This window comes from Cebus imitator, unplaced genomic scaffold (assembly GCF_001604975.1).
Source record: "Cebus imitator isolate Cc_AM_T3 unplaced genomic scaffold, Cebus_imitator-1.0 Scaffold106, whole genome shotgun sequence".
Lineage (NCBI taxonomy): Eukaryota > Metazoa > Chordata > Mammalia > Primates > Cebidae > Cebus > Cebus imitator.
Genome location: NW_016107421.1, coordinates 2,214,334 through 2,220,777, shown reverse-complemented (window position 1 = coordinate 2,220,777; position 6,444 = coordinate 2,214,334). Strand labels below are relative to the sequence as shown.

Below are 6,444 nucleotides of genomic sequence, written 5' to 3'. Positions count from 1 at the left end.
AAAAAAAAAAAAAAAAAGAAATGAGGAGACTGGAACCATGAGCACTGAGGGCATACACCACTGTCTAAAAGCTGGCCCTGGGTCAGCTGAGTGATGCTAAGGGACACCATTTTGATGCAGCAACCCTGGGACCATTTCTGCCTGGTGAAAGAGGCCTGCCCAAGTGTAAACTGAAAGAATACCTTCAAGAGTGAATTAGAGGAGGCTCTCCAGGAGTGGATTGGAAGGGGCTTGTCCAAGGATGAATTAAAAGAGATCACTGAGTGTGAATTGGAAGGAGGTGTGTCCAAGGGTGAATTGGAAGGGGCTTGTCCAAAGGTGAATTGGAAGAGGCTCATTCAAGTGTGAACTGGAAGGAGGCTTGTTCACATGTGAATTGGAAAGGACTTGTCCAAGGGTGAATTGAAAGATGCTCACCCAAGTGTGAAGTGGAAGGAAGCTTGTCCAGGAGTGGATTGGAATGACCTTGTCCGAGGGTGAATTGGAAGATGATCCCCAAGAGTGAATTAGAAGGAGGCTTGCACAAGGGTGGTTTGGAAAGGGCTTGTCCAAGGGTGAACTAAAAGGAGCTGTCCAAGTGTGAATTGAAAGGAGGCTTGTGCAAGGGTGAACTTGAAGGGGCCTGTCCAAGGGTGAATTGGAAGAGCTCACCCAAGTGTGAATTGGAAGGGTCTTGTCCAAGGGTGAATTGAAAGGGGCTGTCCAAGGGTGAATTGGAAGAGGCTCACCCAAGTGTGAATTGGGAGGGGCTTGTCCAAGGATGAGTTGTAAGGTGTTACACTTAGGGCCCAGGCAGTTTTTCTGTGAGATACTCCTGAGTCCATATCCTCCTTCTCTTGAGAAACCATCATAGTCTAGATACAAAGGGGACGGTCTATTTCACCAGCGAGGGGAACAGGCACCTCTGGGACAGCTCAGATGCTGGACTGATTCGTGAACTTGTACAAGCACCTCTAGGCTTATTTGGGAAAAGCTGAGCAAAAATATATTCAGAGACAGTTTGGATCCATTTCAGAAGAACCAGTGGGGTCCTTTGAGCCTGAGCATAAATGTCAATACGGCCTCATTTGTATTTCAGCAGCAAAGCCTGCAGCAAAGCACAAGTCACAAATTACAAAGTCAACCCCCTCAAGCAATAAGATCCCAGTAACATTATCTACCACAGGGCTGAGCTGCTTATAGGAACTAATCAATTTAGTCATTTGCAATCTACTTTTAGAGAAATTGTTATGTGTCCAGGCACTGGACTATTTAAGCAAGAAACATGCTTGCTTTTTTCAAAAGAGCTGCAATCATTTTTGATCTGTAGGTGTATACAGCATCCAAAAAAAATGTCAGCAGAAAGGCATCTTTGATGGCAGTTTTTTTGAGATCAGAAAGGAAGGAGGTACATGAAGGAAAAGAGACCAAAAAGAGGTATACAAGAACCAGGGAAGGAACACGCTAAAAAAAAACAATCAAAGCAAACCAGGAGAAGCAGTTGCAGAACACAGGACATTAGCAAGAGAGAGTAGTTGCTAAAAGGAGCCCCAAAACCACAGCTGGGGCTTGACACTGAGCCTCCCACACTGCTAGGACAGTGCTGGATGCAAAGCTGCACTCCTGGAGCCCCAGGAAGCCCAGTCTGCTGTAGCATCACCATTTTCCCAGCAACAGTCTCTGCCCTCCCTCTAGGACCCCTCTGGCTCCCCACAGCTCCTTCCAAAAAAGGAAACCTGCTCAGATCAACCTCTTCCTCCTGTTAAGCTCCATTTCTTAGCACTTGGGGCCACCCTGCTTCCTGACACTTCCTCCTCATTCCTACACATCTCTGAGCTTTCCATGGATTCATGATGTACAGAGGGACAGAGCCGGTCAGAGGGAAGGACAGAGGCAGCCCTTAGCAGGCCAGTCGAGGACCATTATTGCAGCTCTGGCAAAGCCAAAGTTGGGGAAAAGGAAGCCTCCCAACTATTTGTCAAGCTTGGTTTGAATATAAGGCATAATGAAATTCTAATTCTAATGACAAGTAATAAAAGTAATTAATAAAAACAAAGCAAGTATCCAGTAATCCAGGAGTAAAATGAACTGAGCATCATTTAAAGTAGGACAAATTCCTAGTGGTGTTTATTACTGGCATAATCTATAAAATGATTCTGGTTTTACTCACTAAAAACGGCCTTTCGTCGTGTTAAGACTTGAAAGGAACAAAACCAAATAGACCTTGTCTTTTGCGTGTGTGTGTAACAAGGACTCTGTCACCCAGGCTGGAGTGCAGTAGTGTGATCACAGCTCACTGCGGGCTTGACCTCCCAGGCTCATTTGATCCTCCTGCCTCAGCCTCCTGAGTAACTCCTGCGTCAACCTCCTGAATAGCTGAGACACCACCACGCCTGGCTAATTTTTGAATTTTTTTGGAGAGACAAGGTTTTGCCATGATGCCCAGGCTGGTCTCATACCCCTGGGCTCAAGTGATTCACCTGCCTTGGCCTCCAAAAGTTCTGGGGTTACAGATGTGAGCCACTGTGCCCAGAAACCATGTCTCTTTAAAGTAAAAGGCACTCAGTGGCCTGAGGCCCACGATTTCCTGAGCACCAGTGATGGTCCTTGGAATGATGTTGCCACACTCTGGCATCCCTGCCTTCCAGAAACTTCCATTGAACTGGGCTCTCTGCACAGAAATTACGGTCTGGGAAAATAAAAGAGATAGAAGGGAAAAAAATAGTTCTTGTGGGCTCTGGGGGAAAGGAAGGAGGCTATAAAATTTCTCAGTGCTTTGCTTTAGATTTCCTGGAGGACAGGAAGCTGCTTTGAGCAATTCACAATTTTAATAAAGAAAGCAGGTACTAAGTCTTCTTTTTATGCTTGGGAAAATAGCTCTATTACCAATAACCAATGAGCAACCAAAACATACCACCTTCCTTTCTAAGAAAAGAGCTGAACTGGAATTAATCGTCTCATCTAAGCCCTTGTTAAGTAACAGGCATAAATTTTTTTCCCTGCACTCTCCATGGGGAGAGAAGAAATAAGGGGCATATTTGAAGCAGTTAGTAAACTCCAACTGGCTTTAGAATGTTTATTTTTTTTTAAATTTATTATTATTATTTATTATTATTATTGAGATGGAGTTGTGCTCTGTCGTGTAGACTGGAGTGAAGTGGCGGGATCTCAACTCACTGCATCCTCCGCCTCCCAGGTTCAAGCCATTCTTGTGCCTCAGCCTCCCAAGTAGCTGGGACTTGGTGAGTCATCACGCCTGATTAATTTTTGTATTTTAGTAGAAATGGGATTTCACTATGTTGGCCAGGCTGGTCTCAAACTCCTGACCTCGGGTGATCCGCACACCTCAGCCTCCTAAAGTGCTAGGATTACAGGCATGAGCCACCACACCCGGCCTGGCTTTAGAACTTTTAAAATACCAGTCCTGATGCTGCATTTGAAAATGCAACTGCCTTCACATTTCTTCATTGTTAATGAAATTATTACCAGATCCATATCGTTTCAGACATTGTGACACAATTTGTATCTGTAAATCTCATTAAGATGCAGTCTTTTCCAGTAAAAGGAACACCAGCGTCATCCTGGTCCCAGCAATCTTTAGCTATGCGACTAGAGCAGATTCTCTTGTCCAAAGATGGCCCCAGCAACAGGCTCTTCTGTTGTGCTGTGATGTTGTCATGCCCCATTAAAAGGAGGGCCTAAGTCCCCTTCCCTTGAAGCCAGGCTGGTCTTAGTGACTGCTTGGCCAATAGAACGTGGTGGAAAGGATGCTCTGGAAGTTTGGAGGACTGTTCAGAAGACTCATAGCTTTGGCCCATGGCTCTTAGAAGGCTCAATCTTGGTAGTATCCCCCTAGGAACCTAGCCTCCATGCGGAGAGAGAACCTCATGCAAGCACTCTGCTTGGAGCCCAAGCTGAGCTCCCAGTACACAGCCAGCATCAACTGCTAGTGTCACCAGGAAACTGATTTGTTTCCGTAATTTGTAGTGGTTGCAAAGAAAGAACACCCAATTGAAAAAAAGGTGGCTGGGTCTGGTGGCTCACACCTGTAATCCCAGGAATTTGGGAGGCTGAGGCAGGTGGATCGCCTGAGGTCAGGAGTTCGAGATCAGCCTGACCAACATGAAGAAACCCTGTCTCTACTAAAAATACCAAAAAAACCCACAAAATTATCCGGCATGGTGATGTGTTCCCGTAATCCCAGCTACTCAGAAGGCTGAGGCAGAAGAATTGCTTGAATGTGGGAGTCGGAGCTTGGGTTGAGTCAAGATCATCACTGCACTCCAGCCTGGGCAACAAGAGCGAAACTCCATCTCAAAAAAGAAAAAAAGGGCAAGCAGTTTTTATTCAGTGACCAGGGACGGAGGAGAGCTCCTTCTGTCTGGGAGGTAGGAAGCCGGGGAATTTTTTTTTTTTTTTTTTTTTTTTTTGAGATGGAGTTTCACTGCTGTTACCCAGACTGGAGTGCAATGGCATGATCTCAGCTCACCGCAACCTCTGCCTCCTGGGTTCAAGCAATTCTCCTGCCTCAGCCTCCCGAGTAGCTGGGACTACAGGTGCCCGCCAACATGCCCAGCTAATTTTTGTATTTTTAGTAGAGACGGGGTTTCACATTGTTGACCAGGATGGTGTCGATCTCTTGACCTCGTGATCCACCTGCCTCAGCCTCCCAAAGTGCTGGGATTGTAGGTGTGAGCCACCGCGCCCGGCCAGAAAGTCGGGGAATTTTAAGGCATTTGATGTGGGGCAGGGAGGTATGCAAACACGTGCAGGGAGGAACTCCATCACACGGGCACAGGTCATAAACAAACGCCTTCATACGTCACACAGAAAGTGGTGGCGATTTCCTTTTAGGGTTGAGGGTCCTGGCCTCCTCATGATGTATTAATGACCTAAAGGTAATAAGGGGCTGTCGGTTCTGATTCGCACTGGCTTCTTGCAGGTCTTTCCTTCCTCTGGTATTTGGCAAAATGTTATGAAGTTCCTGCAGGGGTCTGCGCCAGCTGGAGTTCTTTAAGCGGAGCACCTATAGATAAAGAGACTAGAAATAGACTGGTTATGGAAATAGTGAGCTTTTCAGCTCTTTCTCTGGGGCTGCCCCGGTAACATTAGACTCATGAGTGCACCATCTTGAAGGCCAGCCCAGTGGGCCTGCAGATGGCCCAGCTCCAGCCAACGATGGGACTGTAGCCTCATGAGAGACAAGTGGGAGTTGTCCAGCTGAACCCAGCCAACCCACAGAGCCCTGAGAAGTAATAGTCAATTGTTGTTTTAAGCCACTAAGTTTTGAGGTGGTTTGCTATGGGGTAGGAGATTACTAAAACAGGGACCTTGGGTTGGTTCCTCAACTTTTCAGATTTTATTTTTGCATCCGTTAAAGAGAGGGAGAGGATGATTTCTGGACTGACCTATGCTAAAGGCTTTTGTGGAGATCAAGTAAAAGTGCTTTAAGACCTATTAAGTGCTATATATTATTACTGCTTTTATCTATCAATTCTTCCTTTTCCTACTTCTAATTCTATTGATGTTTCTTTTTTTCTTCTATTAAAAAATTTACCACTCTGGCAGGGCTCACACCTATAATCTCAACACTTTGGGAGGCCAAGGTGGGTGGGTCACTCAAACTCAGGAGTTTGAGACTAGCCTGGGCAACCTAAAGAAACCCCATCTCTACAAGATATACAAAAATTAGCCAGTGCAGTGCTGTGCGTGCCTGTAGTCCAACCTACTCAGGAGGCTGAGGTGAGAGGATCTCTTGAGCCTAGAGGCGGAGGTTGCAGTGAGCCGAGATCACACCACTGCACTCCAGCCTAGACGATGGGAGTGAAACCCTGTCTCAAAAAAAAAAAAAAAAATTACCCCTCTGATCACAAGAATAATACAAATTTACCATGAAAATGTGTCAAATAGACAAAAACTGCAAGAAGATATTATAACTATTTAAATCCTTTCAGAGAGCTAGAAGTATTCTGGCATTTTGAAATATATTCCATCAATCTTTTTGATAAATGGACTAATACTCACACATATGAAGTAGATGCCCTCTTGGCTGAACAATTAGAATGATTACTTGGATGGTTAATCAAAAAACTGAAAGTAGGGAATCATAAAAAGTACATAAATACAGTAAATATTTTATTTTAATTTAAAACCTATAATAAATCAAAATAGACAATATTTTAATGCAATGTTTTGTCTCTGCCTGGAATTCCATGCAAACCACACCCAGAATGCATTTTTTATGATGTGTTATTTTATGTTCTACAAAACGAAGCAAGTCCTTAAGGACACGCATAATAAATCTAAATGCAGAATCTTTCCAGATTTTATACTTTTATCTCCAGCCTTTAAAATTATCTCACTAACACCTTATTACTGAATTTCATGTATGTGTTTAAGCTAATCACTTTTGTTTGTATTTCTAAAGGATTTGTCTTCAATTTTATAGAAAAACTATGTTGATTA

General features: G+C 44.4%; 1 long non-coding RNA gene across 1 annotated transcript in view; it reads left to right on the top strand.

Moving 5' to 3' along the window:
* The window catches only part of LOC119472580, a 12,629-nt gene extending 11,230 nt beyond the window's left edge, over nt 1–1,399 (top strand). Inside the window, exon 3 of the long non-coding RNA XR_005201727.1 lies at nt 1,388–1,399. This is a non-coding gene — a long non-coding RNA (uncharacterized LOC119472580). The remainder of the gene's footprint in view (nt 1–1,387) is intronic.
* The last annotated feature ends 5,045 nt before the right edge of the window (nt 1,400–6,444 follow it).